At 34.4% G+C, this 21,335-nt stretch overlaps 1 pseudogene; it reads left to right on the forward strand.

Annotated features, from left to right (window-relative positions):
* Window positions 1-18,975: 18,975 nt before the first annotated feature.
* Window positions 18,976-20,901, forward strand: LOC131999428 (kinesin-like protein KIF2A; annotated as a pseudogene).
* The last annotated feature ends 434 nt before the right edge of the window (window positions 20,902-21,335 follow it).

A 21,335-nucleotide genomic window follows, 5' to 3' on the forward strand; every position in this document is an offset into this window, starting at 1 on the left:
GATATTTTAATTCATTTTTTTTAATTAAAAAAATCTGTACTCTGAAATAAGCTTCATCTTTTTGTGGCATTAATTTTACATTTCATTTTTTACCTTTACCCAACATGTTGCTTTACAATGCAAATATATTATGATTATAGTCTTTTGTGAGTCAATGATAGTCTTTATTAGATTTTCTAGCCTTAATTTATTTTATTTTAGGCAGGGGCAGAGAGAGAGAGAGAAAGAGAATCTAAAGCAGACTCCATACTGAGTGTGGAGCCCAAACCAGGGCTCTATCTTGTGACCCTGAGATCATGATCGGAGTCAAAATCAAGAGTTGGATGTTTAACTGACTGAGCCATCCAGGAGCTCCTGACTTTAATTTAAATGTCGGTATCTTTATCTTATTCTTCAGGTAGTACTAGAACTTGAGATATTTTATTTATTCTAGTGAGCAAGTTTCATTATTTTCTGTATTTTTTTTTAAGTCAAAGCAAATTAAGCTCCATTTAGTAATGCACTGGATCTCAGAAAACATGACTATAATTTTCAGGTGAGCAATGAGTTAATTTTTTTTTTTTTTTTAAATGGCCGAGAACAAGTGTATTTCATCTCCTGCTCTTGTTATTGGGTAGTTGAAGAATCTACTGACTGATTCTTACAAGCAGTTTGATTGTGAATATATCTCTAGCCAGTTACCTCTGATTGTGAATATATTTCTAAACATGTAGAGTACTAATAAGTAGAGAAAGTAGCTGTTATATATAATAGGATTGCATCATTTTTCTTATATAAGGAGGACTACAAGATCATCTCATTATACAGCACATGAGAAACTAAGGAAGCTGTTGCAGAAATGATTGTCTAATGGTTGTTAATATCTAATTTTACCATGTCATTTAGTTATATGTTTTCTTTTTCCTGAACTCTCGCTACTTTTATAATTCTAAATCTCCAAACATGTTAACTTTAAAATTGGCACATTCTTATTGGCTTGAGGAGAAATACTGTTCATCTATGAATAGTTATGGTATATTGAACAGTTCTAAGATCATATATATATATATATATATATATATTTCTGAGACAGTATGATTGTTGGAAATAGCCATCAGAGTTTTCTTAATACTATTTCTTCCCAATCCAGGTCACATGAGTAGACCTAATCATACATGGAAAGAGCACAGGTCAGAATGGAGATGTTAGAGCTGTAAAAAAAAAAAAATATTTTGTCTCTCACTTTTCTTCTATTTGGAGCCAAATTTGTTTCTGGACATAGTCAATAACAATGATCAAGAGTTTCTTAAGAAAAAAAAAAAAAAAGATTGTACATCAGGTAGGTCCATCCATGTAATAAAAATGAATAAATATGGATTAAATACATTTATTTTAAAGAATACTCATTAAACAACATGTAATAAAGGGCTAGCAATAAAGGAGGGATAAAACATATAATGGCAACAAGTAAACAAAAAGAAAGAAGAAATGGTCATATTGTTCTTATATAAAAGGAATTCAGATTCAAAGCAGTGATGGGAAAAGGTGTTATTTTATATTGGTAAGAATGCATCTATCTACAAAGCAAAGAGAGCATTTTTGAATTTGCATGTACCAAATAATATGGGATTGAAATACATTTTTTAAAAAATCCAGAATCAATGTGTTGATAAACTGATAAAATATAAGTTATAGAATGATATTTTAATATAACATTTTAAGCAAAATAATGAAAAAATATTGAGGATTTAAACTATAGCATTATCATTCCTGGTTTAAAATTACATAACATATTTTGTTTGGAAAAATAATTTTAAACATCTGTAGGGGCATTGTTTATTATAGCAAATATTAGAGGAAAAACTTGAAGTCCTAAAATAGAGGACAATTTACAAATATTACAGTAGAACATGCTGGAATAACAGCTTCCTGGAGACCTAATAACATGGAAAAAACTTGCATTTTATTTTAAGAAAAAATATCAGGTTACTGTTTGATATCCCATTGTGTATTAATAGTATGTTAATACTTTGTGAAATGATTGATATCCACAGATAACTTTTGAATTATATTTTTGTCTTTATGGTTTTTTTGTAGTTTCCAAATGACTTATAATACCTGATTTGGTAAATAGGAAGCCAAAAATGCCCATTTTGAAAATAAACTTAATTTTTAATTTATTTATTTTTATTTTTTTTACTATGTTACGTTAGTCACCATACAGTAGTACATCATTAGTTTTTGATGTAGTGTTTCATGATTCATTGTTTGCGTATAACACTCAGTGCTACATGTAATCCGTGCCTTCCTTATTATCCATCACCATGTAACTTAATTTTTTAAAAATAAAATATCATTTGCATACTTTGACATATGATGAAGAGAGTTTTATAAGAGCTTTTTGTTGACATTTTAATTATATAGATATGAGTTACAAAGAATTTAACAAAGGTGTAGTAGTTTCACCTTGGTCAATGATGTTTAGCTTTTGGGCAAATCCATTCAAGCAAAACATCTCATTCACACATACCCCACCATGCATTTCACATTTGGGTCTGGTATTTTTGTTTGGAGCTCAAAGTGATTTTTTTTTTCTTTTCTTGTCCCATTGGTTAGTTTGCAAGAAAGCTTAAAATGGATATTTATAACATTGCTTGGCTTGCTTAAGGAGGTAGGTATTATTTTAAGAATGTGATTCCTGTTGCTGCCAGGTGCTGTAAAGATCAAGGATGAGAGGCAAAATTGCAGCTTTTAAATATTTTTAGAAAATATGGTGTTAACTTGCTGATATTAGGCACTACAATCAATTCCTGTCATCTCTTCATTTTCAGGAATAAGTGGGGAAAGACACCATTTCAAAGCTAAATTGATGTTTGGCTATTGAACAGGTCTTTAAGAGCTATTTGCAGACCAGATTTTTATTTCTTTTATTTATCTTGGATATTAACAGTAGAGTCGGTATAAAATTGCTTAGATTGCCTTGTATAAGTTTTCTCCCTTATCTCTTGGAATGCTTTTCCTAAAGATTCTCAATCATCTCTTATCATTTTGATGTGGTTTTGGAATATAGGTGAGATCTGGTGGGGTGGGGTCCAGAGCGGATAGCCATGAAAGAATTCTTCAGATGGTTTTATTAAAGGTGGTTTTATTTAAGCACAGGGACAGGGCCTGTGGGAGGAAAGAGCTGCTGCAGGGGGATTGTGAGGAGTGGCTGATTATGTATTTGGGAGTTGGGGGTAGGGAATAAGGTAGGTTTTCAAAAGAACTTTCACATGCTAAAGAGAACCTACAAGATACCAGAGGACTTGCCATTGTCAAAGTAAGGTTGTTTTTCCCTCTGGTAAAGCAGTAACATTAAGACAGTTGGGAGCTTCCTGGAAGAATATCACACATATCCCACCCAGGAGCTGGGGGATAGAGGGAGGGCTGCAGGGTGTCAGATACTTTGTCTTCAGCTAGCCTTCTGCTTTCCACAGTGCAATAACCATGTCTATCTTAAATGACCATGATAATTGGTCTTCCAGAGAGTTCTATACTAGTACCATAATGATCTGGTACTGAATAATAATAATAATAATAAATAATAAAATAGGACACTTTTTAGCTAACATTAAAGTAGACTTTTTCATGTCAAGAGATTCAGTTTTCACAGTAGTTATATATATATATTTAAATGTGTACATGTACTACAGTGAGTTACAGTATCAAATTAAATCACTAAAGAATTAATAGTATTAACCTGGATATATATACTTTTGACTGACTGTAAACAAAGTGGCCAATATGATAATCAAATGATACCAACAAGAAAGATTTTTAATATCATCAAAATACACCCTTTTACAACTGAGTTTTTAGAATGATTAAGCATTGTCATTACCATACAGAGGGAGGGGGGTTAGGAATTTTGATAAGATGGGAAATTTTTACTTGACAGTAAAATATGTAATAAAGATATTCTGGGTATATATGAGTGTTTTAGGAAGTTATGGTATCTACTGGGAAAAAAAAAACTGTACAGATGTAGTAGAATCAAATGCATAGCAGAGAAAATTGAGGGAAATAGCATATCACTCAAAGTAATTGTATACATTGACTCAGCCATGGAGCAAGCTTTGTTTAGCATTTTGCATGTTTATTTTTTATATCTATTCAGTGGGTAGTGGGTCGTTTCTGGCAGTTGGTAATTTCTAGCAGATGGAGTAAGTTAAGTTTACCTATTAAGATGACTTAAACTTTTTACCAGTATTTGTGGAGATGACTTTTAAGATTTTTCATTCACCTAGTTTCCAAATAGGCTTTTCCTCCCTTTGCTTCCTTCTGACAGGAATTACCTCCCTGAAATTTGCATTTTGAAGAGATGGCTCTCAGTTTCTAGAGAAGACTAAGTAGAACATTCACATCTCAAAGGCACAGAGACTATAAGCTCCTCCAAGGTCTATTATTTCCTAAATCCAAAATTTTTACAATACCTATTAACCTTTTGAAGTGAAGAGAGAAGATTCTGGAATTGATAAAAAGGATTATGTTGGCTTTTTCTGTTCTTGTGAAGGCTCAGTTTGGAGGACAGTTTTTAATTACTTGAAAAATTGGGTTACAACCTGAATGCTATGAAGGGACTGAGCCAGTCATCCTACTATATTATCTTCAATTTGCTTCTTTTATATTAGGAAGAAGATCTTCAACTATGATAAAAATCAAAAGATTTCTGTGTTTTAGATTTAGATAAGTTTGTCTTTGGAATGTTTTTCTTTCCCTCTAGGTATGTTGTTTCATTCCTCTGAGGAGAGAAGACCTAAAAAAGAAAAAAATAAATAAAATTCTGTAAGGGTCTAAATACCAGCTTCCAATTTGGTCAACTTTTGACCGTAGGGCTTCTTAAAAAAATCCCCTCAAGGGGCACCTGGGTGGCTTAGTGGTTGAAGCCTCTGCCTTGGGCTCAGATCATGGTCTCAGGGTCCTGGGATTGAGCCCTGCATCGGGGTCTCTGCTTAGCAGAGGGCCTGCTTCCCCCTCCCTCTCTGCCTGCCTCTTTGCCTACTTGTGATCTCTCCCCCTCTGTCAAATAAATAAATAAAATCTTGAAAAAAAAATCCTCTCAAATATCTTGTTGGGTTTCATCTAGGACAAACAATAAATATTCCTGGCAGTTTTGAATGACCCCTTGGATGCAGGAAACATCCCTCAAAAGGGAGCAAAAGGTAATACCCTGCAAAGATCCAGAGCTACTCCGAAAAAGAGCCAAAAGAAAGTCTTAGAAAATTCCCCTGAGAGCTAGCAACAGTCAGCAGGACCTGATAAAGCTAATTTGTTTATCATGATCCACAAAATGGAGGCCACCCCAGTGGCCCAGCCCTACACCACAAACCTAAACCTAAGTCAGCCTGCATTTACAGGAAACACCTGTCAAGGAGTCCTAACACTCATCACAACCCTTTAACTCAGGTTTAGCTGATTTTGCTTAATCTAGGGAATAGGGCCTGCTTAGTCTTAAATGGAAATCCCCAACCTCCTAGGCAATCACGCCCTTTTTCCTGTTGCCTTTTCTAAGGTTCTGTAAAACTCACTGGCGCAAAGTCTCTCAGGAACAGTTTTCCACTGCCTGTGAAGTGCCACACTCCCCCAATCCCTTGAATAAAGGGAACTCATTAGTAAGTTGTGTTCGTTTTGTCATTTGACAGACCCTAGCCACAAATGGGGTGCAGCTCACGTTTCTGTCCAGACACATTTTGGACATGAACCTGACAGTTGAGCTGCCTGCATACAAGAGAATCAACAAGCTACATGCTCCTGACAGAAAGCCAAGCCACGATTTCAGGATGCAAAACAAGAAGGCATCGCCGTCTGTGGGAGAGAAAATGGCAGAAAACCGATTAAGTAACTACATGACATTTTACCTTCCTTTCTCTACCAGGCACAACCAAGATCCAAGAAGCCTGACTCTGGTAAGAACTGCTACCCTTCACAGGTTTCCGCCAGTTTTCCCCGGATCGAATCCATAGGCTCCAGAGAGAGTGGGGTTTAAGGCAGAGTGGGTAGCTCCAGTATCTTCAGGAATTTGGCAGGGTTTTCCATTAATTTTAATTTTAGTTTCCCCTCGGCTGTTTAAGGGAGTAGTTCATGGCAGTTTACCAGAGAATCCCTCAGCATCTCATCAGCCCTAGGGGGAGGCCATATTGGGGGGCCTCCTTTGAGATATGGGGGCATTCAAGTCAGTGTGGAAAGATTTGTATAAAAATTTTGAGGACAATCTTTTTTCCAGAATTACAAATGAGACTCCAATTTCTGGACCAGTGTTTGATGATGGACCAGTAGCAGGATGCTGCTTATTTTATGGTTTTGTAGTCTCTGCAGAATGGAAAGGCAATTCAAGTGGAGTTTTAATAAACTGTAAATACTCAAGTAAAGGAGGATAGAGAGGAGCGGTAGGGGTCACATCAATCTTACAATCTTTTGCTTTGGGTAACTTTTGTGGCTTTACCTTTTCATCAGCCCTTTGCAATGAATCTTTTAATGAAGCTCTTTTAAAAATCCTGAACCCTTTTGCAGGCTTCTGCATAGCAATTAAAATAGGTATCCCATTATCTTTGTTTGATTTGGGAACACTTCCTTTAACTGTACTTCTCTAATAAATATTTTTGGCTAATTGCAATATTTCCCATAATGGCCATGGTAATTCTAGATTGTCTTAGTAAGATTTTACCATTTTTGTAGGTATCTACAGCTTCCAGGAAAATATTTCTTAGACATATAAAGAGGTATGCTGGAAGGAGGAATGCTCAATTCTTTGAAACTTAAAGATTGCATTTTTTTAGGTAGGCCTTGGATCTCTAATTAATTGAGACTTGGGTCTCAAATTAATGCCTAAAAGGAATATGTCATTGAGTTGGGGATTTTTGTGCTGTTTTATGATGTGCCTTGTTGCATGGAAGTTTTCTTGAGGTCGATAGGTGACAGTATCAATTTCACCCATTCGGTGATCAACTCATCCTAACATAAGAGTCCAGGATTAGGTGGCTTGTGCTCTAACTCCTTTTAATGCTTGATTTGTGCCCACCAATTTTATGTCTTTGGCTTCCACTAGCAACAGATTTATTGTTCCTGTCATGAGATGTTTTCTTTATCGTCTTTATCATCAGGGTGGCCTGATGGCTTGTAAAACTTGATTCTACTTAGATTTTGTTGTGACATTGGTCAAACATTCTGAATTTCTTGTCTTAATTTATTTCTGCAAGCCCTCTAATGGTTTATGCTGTGGACTTACCTCGAGGGTTTATAAGTGCCCCCTGATGGCTACCACACATTGCAGACATTGGAATTCTTCCCTCTTCAGTCTCCTCATGGCTACCACTCACTGTGGACTTCTCCTATAGTTATTCCAGGGCCTTTCCAGGATCCCAGAACTTCTCTGAGAACTTTAAAACACTCTGAACTCTTTTTGGGAACTAGTTTTTTTGTTTTTGTTTTTTTTTAAATAAAAAATATAGAGATAATATTTTATTGTCACTTAAAATCTGATGGCAGTTGGATACATAGTCTTCAAACTTGATCTTTCTGTTTTGTAAGTAAAGAAAAAATATGTATATATAGTTTTAAACAGCCCATAGTTGGTTATGTTTTAGAAAATATGATGAGATTAATTCTTTAATAGTGGCTTCAAGTTTTTCCTTATTGGCTCTAGAAAATTCACCACCTTTTGTTCCTTTTTTAAAAACTAGAAAGTTTGGTATTTGACTTCATACTCTGAAAGCAATATTTGAAGCCAAAAATATGTATTTATATATAATATAATGATATTATATAAATAGAAGAATTTTTAAAAAATAAGGGTTGTTTGGAACAGAGAGCTGAAAACAATGGAGTGGAGCTTAAATCTGAGAGTGACTGACCCACTGTTTCTGGTCCTGACGAGAAGAACAGGAAGCTCAAAGGATTCAGTGTGCATCTCATCATGTCTCAGGTAGCTAGCACTCAGCTTCTGATCCTCCTGCTCATCACCAAGGACTGTTAAAAAAAACGTAAAAAAAGACAATTAGGTGCTATGAACAAACTTTATTTAATGCTTCATGAAGTGGACAGTCTTCATTCACAGAACTGCTGGGAATGTAACAATCTTTACTGAAGAATGTAAATGGGTAAATATAGAAAAATAATATAATTAACAAATCACCAATTTACAGACACGAATGTAAAAAATTGATTAAGGCAACTGTCCATAAACAGACACTGAGCCATTGTGTGAATAGTTACTGGGAAACAGATATTCATATAGTTGGAAGGCATCATGTGAGATGAACCAACTAGCATTCCCATTAGCCATAAAAAACTGACCTTATGTCTTCCAATATAATGCCAAGGAATGTATACATTGTTTGTAAATGATTTAATCTAAGTATGATCGTGAGATCATAAAAACACAAAGGTAGATTGTAGAGCATTTTATACAAGTGGCCTGGACTCTTCACAAGTATCAATGTTATGAAAGACAAGAGAGTCAAGAGACAAAGAGGAAAGATACATGCCACCAAATACAGTGTATAATTCTTAGGGGAATCTTGTATTAAAGCAATACTGGCAGCTAATTTTATGGACTACTAGATAATTTAAATATGGATTACATTTTTTATACTATTATTGAATCCAAATTAAATTCCTTGGTGTGAAAATGGGATTGTGGTTATGTAGGAGGCTATCCTTGATCTTAAAGGCGACAAGATGAAATATTTAGGAGTGAGTACCATCATGTCAGTGATTTACTTTTTGAATATTTAGCAAAGGAGAAAGAGAAAGCAAATTCGCCAACTGTTAATAGTTGGTAAATCCTAGTAAGGGGAGTGTCATTAAAATGACTTTTACTATTACTTTTCTGTAGGTTTGATATTTTTCAAGGTAAAAAAAAAATAGAGCAAACAATCTAAAACAATACTGAATTTCATGGGGCGCCTGGGTGGCTCAGTGGGTTAAGCCGCTGCCTTCGGCTCAGGTCATGATCTCAGAGTCCTGGGATGGAGTCCAGCATCGGGCTCTCTGCTCAGCAGAGAGCCTGCTTCCCTCTCTCTCTCTCTGCCTGCCTCTCCATCTACTTGTGATTTCTCTCTGTCAAATAAATAAATAAAATCTTAAAAAAAAATACTGAATTTCATATGCTTCAAAAAGTTGTATCTTCATGAAACCTATACATTTTGTTACCAAATCTTAACTATTATGATTTTAATATAAGCAAAGACCTTATTGGAGTTAAAAAGTTTTAGAAGACATTTAAGAATCTATTTTCATGATAATCATAAAGCAAATTGATTTTCACAAGCCCAGAATAACCCCCTCCCCTCACAATAACCTTTACAAATTACCTTCCTTGTTTCATCTGAATATGAAAAAGGTTATGGCTTCATGCATAATTCCTTTTAGTCTTTAAGCTCAATTTAAGAATATACTCGGGTTTTTTTTTTTTTTAATGATATGAAACCAATTCATTCAATAATGACTTAATGTTTTCATAGTAGTTTTGGTAATATATAACTGAAAATAGATTTTAGCTGAGAGGGAAGGGAGACAATTCCCTATCTATACTCAGAATAACGTATTTCTTGGAATAACAGAAAATAAGAAATGACAAAGAGGAAATAGCTATAAACTTCGAAACATGACACCTTTGAAAATGGTGTAACAGTGTTAAAAGTACAAGGAAAATTGTAATGTTCAGATGTACAATGAGAAGTCATTACTTATACCTTTATGAAGACAGGAAGAGGAGCAGAAAGTTTGTGTTATTTTGAAAGAGAAAAATTGTTTGGCGCTATCCTTTCGCTTACAAATTGAGAGCAAATAACACTCCTTTTACTTGCAATTGAGAGATTACTCTGTGAAAAGCCATGATATGATTCTGAAAAAGTTTTACATATTCACTTACTTGGACCATTAAAATGTTGAAAATGTCCTCCTTTCTTACAAAAGATGCATATACTTGAAGCTACAACCTTTTCTCCTTCTCTTCAGAATGGCATTATTCTTAAACATCTTATTTCTTTCAAAAAGGTAAGTAATGCACACAATTTTTAGAAAGTACCCACATCACAGAACTGCAATCAAAGTCAACAATTATGTACTGATTGGCACAAAAGTTTGAGTGTTAAACTGATTCTCTCGTTGGAATCTTTTGATCACAGCAGCACTTTGCTATATCAGGCTTTCAAATTAAATGGTCATAAGTACTATCCTTACTATCTCGCAAAATTCATGTTAATTTATTGAAACTAAATATATGCTCATTTGGCACCTGCTGGAACAGTGCTTTTAAAACTGTGGGTCACAGTCTGATGGCATCAACTTAATACCTTGAGACCAACATTTATAAATTATAAAGCAGGATAAGATAGGAAGGATAGAACAGGGCATAATACTTCTACATGCATCATAAGTAATAGGTATAAATATCATCAGTAAATGACTGTATGTATTTATGTGTATAGTGTTGCAATATAAAATGTGTTACTCTTGGTTTCAATTTATAAAGTTGAGAGCAGTAACTTGGATTTTCATAGGGTAAAATAGAGACCGCTACTTCCAGGGACTCTAAAATATAATAGCAACTTTTAATGAAAAAAAAAAAAATTCCAAGCACAGCGAGATTTATGTTACAAGTCTTAATAAAATAAAAATTGTGTTTTTATAGAAATTTTATTAATATTTTCTCATATTATGTGAAAAATACACACTTATCACAAAACTAAAAGAATTAGAAAATCTGATTAGGAGTCAAATCGAGCACTCCTATTCATAAGGTGTTTGTATTTTACTGTGGGCTCTGTATGTTATTTAAATATTTTTCTTTTAGGTAGTTAATACTTCTCTTATTGATTTGTAAACATTTAGATACTTATTTATTTATTTATTTATTTATTTGACAGAAAGAGATCACAAGTAGACAGAGAGGCAGGCAGAGAGAGAGAGGGAAGCAGGCTCTCTGCTGAGCAGAGAGCCTGATTCAGGACTCGATCCCAAGACCTTGAGATCATGACCTGAGCCGAAGGCAGCGGCTTAACCCACTGAGCCACCCAGGCATCCTCTCATATTCTGTTTTTCTCATTATCAATATGATTCTATGAATTCTATCAATATGATAGAAAATATATTTTCTCTTTATATTATGTATTTCTCAGTATATAAAATATTATATATATATTTCCTCATGTAGTTATATATACTACATGTATTATATATATTTATGTTTTAACATACTACATACTATGCAGTATATTATATATTATGTGTGTATGTATCTATTCATTTATTTTTTACTTATTTATGTTTTTGTTTAGCTGCATCACGAGAATGTAAGTGTCTTAATAAGAAGAATTTTAGTTGAATTTTCAGGACCTAGGACAGCATGTAATTAATACACAGTAGACAATAAATATGTGGTGAGTGAACATTTTGGATTATGGATCAAGTACTTCTTTTAGAATGTTCTGTGGTATAGGGCATTTATACTAAATTCTCCATACTTTGAAATCTAGAAATGTCCTTGTTTTACCCTAATGAAAGAGCATTTCTGTGTAGACAAAAAAAAAATTGGGATTTGCTCTAAGTACTTTGAAGATTTTATTCTACTCTCTTCTAGATTCCTTTTTATTTTTAGAAACTTTTTGTGAGTCTCATTTTTGTTTATTTTAAAGGATCTGTCTTTTCTCTCCAGGTACTTTTAAGATCATCTCATTTTATTGGAAATTTTATAACTCCATGTCAATGTGTTCAGGTACCAATTTTATTTTTTAATACACTGTCCTTCCCAATTTCTACTTTTCCATGTCTTTATTACCTAAAAAATGCACAGCTATGATAACTGCTCATTCTATAATTTCTGTTCCTTTTAGGTATTCTGATTAAATATACATTAGAAATTTTAGTTCAATACTCAATATGTATTAAAATGACCCTAGTATTATACACCTCCATGTGTCCATATATTGCATTCTATGGTAGCATACAGTTTATAAATTTTCTGATTTTTTTCAACAACTTTATTTTTATTACTGAAAGTTTATTGATTATTTAAAAAAATACACCTGACTGTATTAAATTTTCTTCTGATTTCTCATTTTTCTGATTCCAAATTTATTTCTTTAAAAATTCGATATGTAATATTTTATATTGTTTTTGATACTTTTTTATATGTGGAATTCTTGTGAGTTTATGATTTCATCCAATTTCCATCTTCTGAGTTTCATTTGTGGTTATTTGTTTCACTACAATTTTGAGGATCTTTGCTTATGATCCCATATTTAGTTTATCTTGATGTTGGAAATGGTGGGAAATACATCCAATGACTTCAGGATCTTCTACTGGTAAAATTTCTAGGGGTCTAGCAGTGTGGATCATGTTGAAATATTTCTTTTAAGTGAAAGATAAAGTATTGTATCTGGCTACTCCTATAAACAGAACGATGTACAATGTCTGGGGGATCTCTTTGGATATTGGAAGGAACATGTTCATCATTTAGGTGTGTTATTCTGGCCTATTTACTGAGCAACCTGAAGAGTTGCTAGATTTGAGTGGGGGCCCAGAACATAAGAAGACTCTGTAACTGGTCCACCCTGCCTTATAAGTTGCTCTGCCACTTGGGCCCTGTAATCCAATAGATTCAATGGTGCTTGAAGTGTCAGTGGCAGAAACGGAGGCTATTTATAGCTTTTGGCAGGCCCTCATAAGTTAATTGCACCAAAGTTCCTTAGGATTTTAGAGTGAAGTTCTACTTATTCTCTGGATACTTTTCTCCTTTTGAGAAACAGTTCTTGATCTGCTACAGGCTCTTAGTAGGGACAGCATGCTTAAACTTAGGCCACCACATTATCATCATGTACTGGGTCTTATTTCACCTACATAAAACTGGGCATTCACAACAGTGCTCCATCATTAAACAGATGTCGTATATAACATAATGTGGCCTGAGTAGGTCTTGAAGGCACAAGTAAGGTACATGAAGAAGTGGTGTAAATGCCGATGACCTCCACTTCTACTGCACTGCATTCTCTCTCTCAGCCTACACGCACAGTCTCCTGGGGATTTGCCCTTGATCAAATGACAGAGGAAGAGAAGACTTATGTGTGTGCGCCCCATATGAATGTTCACCACAAGGTGACCTCAGCAGGAGAGAATTTTAATGATCAAGGAAATAAGATGGCCCATTCTATATATACCAGTCATCCTCTCTCTCCAGTCACCTCTGTTATTGACAGATGGTCTCAAAAACAAAGTGGTCATGGTGGCAGGTTTGGAGATTATGAGTGATTCAGCAGCACAGATGTCTACTCACCGAGGCCAACCTGGCTGTGGCCCCCGCTGAGTGCCCAATCTGCCACCAACAAAGACCAATACTGAGTCTTCTACATGGCATCATTTAGCTAGCTAAATGGTAGATCAGCTAGCTACTTGGTGGTACGTTGATTTATCAGACACTTCTATTATGGGAAAGGTGGAATTTTGTTCTTAAAGGAATAGACACTTATCCTGGATGTGAATTTGGCTTCCCTGCATGAATTGTTTCTCCCAAAACTGCCATCCATGGACTTACAGAATGACTTATTCACTGTCATGGTCTATCATACAGAATAGTTCTTGATTAAAAAAAACTCACTTCATAGCAAAAGAAGTGAGTCAATGAGCTCATTATTGTGGAATTTGCTGGTCATACCATGTTCTCAACATCTATAGCTGGTTGAATGGTAGAATGGCTTTCGAGGACTCATTTATAGTCCTAGTTAGCTGTCAGTTTCTTGCAGGGCTTGGGTAAGATTTCCCAGAAGACTGCATACTCTGAATAAGCATCCAGTATATGGCAGTGTTTCTCCCATAGCTACAATTTACAGGTCTAGGAATCAAGGGGTGGAAATGGGAAGTGGTACCACTCTGTTTTCTCTAGTGATCTACTAGAGAAATATTTTATTTCCTATTCCCAGAATAAGGCTTTACTGGCCTTTGAGGACTTAGGAATAAAGGGGTGAAGGGTTTCACCAGAAGACACAATAGTGACTCCCTTGAGCTAGAAATTAAGACTTGATATCTGACCACTTTCAACTCATCCCTCAGATTAAACAGGAAAAGAAGGGAATTACTATGCTGGCTCAGATGATTGTTCCTGACTACAAAGAGGGAATTGGACTACTACTCCACAGTGAATGTAAGAAAAAAATGTCTAGACTACAGGAGATTCCCAGGGGAATCTCTTAGTATTTCCATGCCCTGTAATTAAGATAAATGAAAAACTACAATAACCCAATCCAGACAGGACCAATAATGGCCCTGACTATCTAGGAAAGAAGGTATGAGTCACCTTACCAGTTAAAGAATCACACTCAGCTGAAATACTTGCTGAAGGTAAAGAGAATAGTATAAACATATGACAAGTTATGGAAATAAAGATTAATTTTTATGAATATTTCATCATTTTGCTATGAATGTGTATATCCTATATCTTTGTTTTCTTCACTCTCTTATTCCCTATCAGGTAACATAAGATGTATTGACTTTATATCATAGTATTAAGTATTGTTAATTTTGTAATACCTTTTATGGTTTATCAAGGAGAAGAGTAGCCATTCAAGTACTTTACTTCTTGTGAACTAGTATTTTTGGTTGTGTGCAGGATAATATGATGTTACTATCATGTTAGGAATGGACTTGTGATGGTTAATTTTATTTGTCAACTTATTGAAGTATAGGGTGCCCAGATGTTTGATCCAACATTATTATGAGTTTGTCTGTGGGGATGTTTCTTGATGAAACTAAAATTTGAATCAGTAGACTAAGAATGGATTGACTAGAACAAAAAGGCTAAATTTCCCATGAGTAATAGGGAACTCTTTCTGCCTAACTGCTATGAACTGGGTTTTTGGACTTGAACTGAATTATTGGCTTTTTCTGCCTTTGGACTTAACAGAAATATCAGCCCTTTCTGGTTGAGAAAGGGAGTGCAAGCCTTCTCTCACTCAGACTGGAACCACACTATAGGGTTTCTGGGTTGTCAGCTTACCGACTGCAGGTCTTGGGATTTGTAGCCTCCATAATTGTATGAGTCAATTCCTTATAATAAATCTTTCTCTCCATCTCTCTCACTATGTATAGACATCTCTCCATCTCTCTCACTATGTATAGACATCCTGCTCGTTCTGTGTCTCTGGAGAACTCTAATAATTTCAATTACATGTATTTGGGTCGTATGATATTGTTCTATGGATTGATGACATGTATAGGCACAAATGTATTTTATACATTATATATATTTGTATCTTACATAGGTAAACATATTCACCATATATACATTTATATTATCCATATTACATAATTTCTGTTGACCTATCCTCAACATCAGGGACCTTTTTCCTCAGTCATTAGTATTGTTTTCTCATCCAGTGAGGGTTTTTTGTTGTAGTTGTTTTTTTTTAAATTTTTTTATTTTTAAGATTTTATTTATTTGAGAGAGAGCAAAAGAGAGAGAGAGAGAGTATGAGAGGGGGAGGGGCAGAAGGAGAAGCAAACTCCCCACTAAGCAAGGAGTCTGATGGACAAAAGGCTAGATCCTAGGACCCTGGGATCTCAACTGGAGCCAAAAGCAGATGCTTAACTGACTGAGACACCCAGGCATCCCCATCATCCAATGCATTTTATTTCAATGTGTTTTGTTCTGTTTTATAATTTCCTAGTGGTTTGATTTTTATAGTCTCTATTTCTTCATTCAGAGTTTGTCTTTTCATTAATTGTGACCATGTAACCCTATTGCCCTTCACTTGAAGACCCTTCACATGTAGTGTGTTTTTACAAATTGAAAGTTTGTGGTAATTCTGTTGAGCAAGTCTAACAGCACCATTTTTCCAATAGCAATTGCTCTCTCCATGTCTCTGTAACACAGTAATTCTCACAACATTTTAAACTTTTTTATTATTATGTTCATTGTGGTCATCTGTGATCAATGATTATGACTCATTGAAAACTCTGATGATGGTTAACAATGAAGTATTTTTTCATTAAGGTATGTTCATTGTTTTTCAAACATAATGCTATTGTTCACTTAATAGATTATAGTATAAACATAACTTTTATATGCACTGGGAAACCAAAAAAAAAGTCATTTGATTTGTTTTATTGTGATATTTGCTTTATTGGGGTGGTCTGGAACTAAACACAAGAGTATCCTCAAGATCTGCCTATATTTTCCTTTATACTTTTAAACATATTTATAATAGCTCCTTTAATATCCTTGTCTGCAAATTTCAACATCTAAGTCACACAGCGTTATCTTTTTTTTTCTTTCATTTTTGAATTAATTATGTCATCTTATTTCTTTAGATATCAACTAATTTTAAATTTCCCTTGCATTGCAATGGATATATTTTAGAAACTACAGGTGATTTTTATGGCCCTCTGATGACTATTTTTTTAAATTTATTTTTGAAGACATACAACTTGGCCTAACTTGAACTATGAAACTCCATTTCCCTTTTTAGTATGTTTGGGGTTTTCCCTATGCACAGTGGTTCACAGATTAGCCAGGGATCTGGGCAGACATTTTATAAAAAATTTAGGAATCTCTTCTCACTTTTCCTTGTGGTATTTCTCTACTACTTTAACTGGTTACGATTACATTAATCCCATCCTATGTTCCCTCATGCCAGTTGGACTGCAGGGTCCTTGTTAGATTTTAGCCACATTAAATAGTGAAGACTTGAGGCTTCTCTCAGGATGAATCACAAATAATTTGATGCCATTTTGTTCCCTTCCTCTGTGTTTCACCTTTCATGGAGTATCAGCTTACTTCTGTCACTTTCCAGTGCCTTAAGGAAATGGCTTATGCTTTGTTAAATTTATAATTGTTATCTGCAAGAGTGTTGGTCCAGTGGAGTTTACTTGGCCATGACAGGACCAGAACTCTAGAGGGAATGACAATTACAGAAATATGAAGATTGTTTGGATATAAAAAAATATGATCTGATTAGATCAAAAATGAAATCGATCTTATTTCATTGTTCACAATGTCTAGGTCTACACCTGAAAGAATTTTTTTCAACATCTATTCTTTTGAACATTTCTAAATTTTATTACCAATTTTTACATTTCCTTAAGATTTGATACATATTGTGAGAAGAAGAGTTTTAGACCAGAAAAGAAGTCTTTAATAATGTCCAGAGAAAAGCAGTCAAAGATTGAGGTGTTAGTACAAGTCATAATACATTGTCCAAACAACTTTGAGCTTAACTTAAAAGGAGCTTTGGTTTTTACACTACTAATATAAACCATTTAATTGTAAAATCCCTGTGTTTATTGCAAATTCACATCTTTGGCACCAGTTGGGCAAGAAAGAGACCTATACTGTACATACTATAGTTCTATAAGGAATAATATACTTTTGAGCCATATTATTCATTTTGTTTCATTTGTATTGTTATCTGGGCTTTAATATTTGACTTATGATTATCATCATAGTTGTAATGAATGAGTACAGAAAATAACCAGTATAATACAATAACATTTAAAAATAACTTTACTAATGATAAATATTGAATGAGTACCAAATGTATCCATTATGTTTTTATTTTACATCATTACTTTTAGCCATTTTAAAGTATACTCTGAAGGTATAATAATATCAATTATCAACTTCTCAAGTCAAACAAAACAAAATACAGTCACAAAAATTGTTTTTAAGGATTTTACTTATTTATTTGAGAGAGAGAGAGAAAGCATGAACAGAGGTGGGAGAAAAGGGAGAAGTAGACTCCTCACTGAGCAGGGAAACTGATGTGGGGCTTGATCCCAGGACCCTGAGTCATGACCAGAGCCAAAGGCATATGCTTAACCAATTGAGCCATTCAGGAACCTCACAGTCACAGAAATTAAGTAACCTGCCCAAATCAAGTTGCTAGTAAGTGGTGAAATCTTGTTCAGACTAACTAGTTTATACCAGATTTTATTCCTAGTATGTTTATTTTCCTGTTTCTTTGTTTCTTCTCTTGGTGGGGCAAGGATGAATAAAGGGAAAGAATGTCAAAAATAGAGCCTAAAATTTAACAATTTACTTTGTAAGAAATTGAAATATTGTTTCTAAATGTTACATTTTAAATTGATAATCTCAAATCAACAAAATGCCCAAATGCATATAATTAATAATAATATTTTTAATATTAATGCGATCATCTTGAATTGGGGGAGTGTATACTTCCATACTTTTTGATTTCCTGTCTTTACAGCATATACAGATTTGTGATGGGCAGCTTGAGGATTGAATATAAAATTAGGAAATTTTAGGATTTAGTGAATTTTGAAGATTGAGAATGTAATCTTTCAACTCAGCAATTTCACTTATTGTTTTATAAGATCTATGATATTGACTCTTTTTACACTGGATTAAATTCAAATTTTTTAACTTGATAATTTACCAAGATAAAAAATGAAGATTTTATTTTATTAAAAAGAACCTTATCTTCTAAGGAAGAATTTGCCCACATGTCCTCTGGTTGTATTTGTAGGTATTGCTTGGGATAATTTTCTCTCTCTGGTCTTATATATCTCATTAACTTTATGAGAAGATTTCTAAATTTACCTATGTAAAACAAAAAAATTTCTGTCCCCAGGGTTGGCTCTCAGGAATTGAGCTTGGTCCCTCCCACTCTCCTGTGCCCAGCCCTGGCATCACTCCATGCCCTGAGGGCCTTACTCACAGTCACACTGTCACAACTTCCCCACCCCCACCCGACATACACACCTTAGATGAGGTAAACAGTTATGGCCAACTTTAGCAACATGTAGATCAGGATATATGTGGAAATCTAACCATCTAGTGGAGCAATGTTTCCATTAGGGGAAAATATTTAATGTCACTTGGCTTAGGGTGTAGACAGACTCCCAGCCAGACTTGGAAGTGAATTTTACTGTAAAGGACAAAACACATGGAGAGAGAGAGGAAATGAGAACAAATTCAAGGCCCCTGATTAACGAACCCAAATATATCAAGCAATGGTAACATTTTTAAATGAAAATAGTGAAAGTAATACTGTCGAATGGCTAGAAAATGGAGATACAAAGGACAAAGATATTGATCCAGAGAGCTTCTTTTCACTCAGCTATGACTATCTCTGAGGAAGATATTGAATCCAGTCCAGAAACACCTGTACCTCCAGCATCTTCAGCCAAAGTAAACAAAACTGTAAAGAACTGTCAGACTATGCCTTCTGTTTAGAATGACCTTCCTCCAATAGATAACAAAGTGGTTGGCTCTGCATGAGCACAACCTAGTCAGCTTCCTGAATAGTCTTCCTCTGCACAACAGAATGCACATAGAAATTCTGTGTGAAAAAAGTAGAAAAATTATGAAAAACAAAAGACAAAAAAAACCCACAACAACAAGAAAAAAAGACAACAGAAAAAACCTTATTTTGATGCTACAAACACAAATTATGAAATTCTGTGTATGATCAGAGACTTTAAAGGGATTGTAGACTATTGGCCGTAGCAAATCCTATTGGTGAACATAGGATGTGAGTTTGTGTAAAAAAATGACCTTTCAGCAGAAAAGAAACTTGGGATAATCATAATCCCTAATAAAATTATTGATGGCCCATTTTTAGTTTTGTCTCAAGAAGGTACTTAAAAGCCAAACATTAGGTTTTGATCCTGCCTTTGATGACTCAGCTCCTAATGAAATAGCTTACAAAATTATGGTTAAACCACTAGTGGAAACTATATTTGAAAGAAGAATGGCCACGTACTTTGCTGAAAGTGGAAAAACTCAAACAATGGGACATCTCAAGAAAGAAACAGGATTGTTCAAAGGGAAAAAAAAAAAAAAAATGTTCAAAGGAATTCATGCATGAGCAGCTGGAGATGTTTTTTTAGTGCCAAAGAAGCCAAACTAAGAAATTTGAACTTCAAGTATATGCAACTTTTATTTATTTATTTATTGATTTTGGCGGCCAGGGCGGGGCAGGGGAGGTTTTACAGTGGAAATGTGTTTCACTAGCTGAACAGGACAGCAAAATTGAGAGTGCTTGAAGATTGAAAAGAAAATTCAAGTGGTAAGTTTACAGAAACAGGAGGTCAAATGTGTTTAAGATGTACGGAAACTTTATTGATACTGGCAACACTTGTAGAACATGTGGTCAAACATCTGCCAATGCATGTTCATCTTGGAGACAAGCAGTAAATCAGATTATTCCTAGAAGGAAAGGAAAACTATATATTAAATTGTCTCTCATCAATTTTTCTGGAAATGAAAGAGAGACTGTTACTTCCAGTGCTGACAGGCAAACAAAATTTGAAGGTGCTGAAATTAGTAAAAAGCCTTTTGGTTCTGAAGGAGTGCATTAGAATCTTATGTAGAAACAAACCTCCTACTCCTTCCAAGTAAACTTATTTAGGTCTTAAGAGGTTCATTCATAGGTGAAGACTCTGATGCCTCCATGATAGCTACAAACTCTCCAGGGATGGCATCCTATGGAAATACTCCTGATATATTAAAATATGCAAATAGTGTGAAAGAATTTGTGGATCCAACTGCTGCTGGGATGTTCATCCAACAATGCACCATCCACCAAATCAGACTGAGGAAAGAGGCAGAGTAGGGTATAGACATTCCCTTCAGAGGAATGATGTGAGACTTCCTTGTGAACAAAGTGAAGAGGGTTCTCCACAATTGCTTATTTTCCATGAAACTATCTCACAAATGGTAGAAATGGAAGAACAAAGTGTAGAAGATCACAAAGACAGTGTTCTAGGAGTCTGTTCAATGGTTAGAAGGTGAAAAGACTCTCCTAGAGATGACTGAAAAAGTAAATTATAATGTAGAGTCATACACTACTCAACTTGGAACTAGAGCAAAAAAAAAAAAAAAAAATAGACATTTTAACCCAGGTACCCCATGATGAAGCCTACTGACCCTAAATTTCTGAAGCACAGCCAACATAAATAACATTTCTTATTTGGCATTGTGAAACTACCTTTGTAATATGTATTTTTACTATATTTGAGACATTTTTGTTTGTGACTAGGTAATTTTGCATGATATGCCATATCATTGAATAGGACTAAAGTCTGTGATGGTGAACATAGCTACTGAATTATTCCATCTGATAAGTAAAGAAATCTGGAAGTATGTTTTTTAGCCATATAATACATGCTTTTAATTTTCTTAACATTTTCTTTATAAGAACTAAAATATAAACTAATTGGTGTATAATAAAAAAATAAATTTAAAAAATTAAAAAAATATTTCCTAAAAGTACATGTACCTAAATCATGCTCATTTAACATTGAACTATTTAATCTAAACTATTTTATATAATTTGCTCTGTTCAGCTCACAGAAAAAAA

Source organism: Mustela nigripes, chromosome 13 (assembly GCF_022355385.1).
Source record: "Mustela nigripes isolate SB6536 chromosome 13, MUSNIG.SB6536, whole genome shotgun sequence".
In the NCBI taxonomy this organism is placed as follows: domain Eukaryota; kingdom Metazoa; phylum Chordata; class Mammalia; order Carnivora; family Mustelidae; genus Mustela; species Mustela nigripes.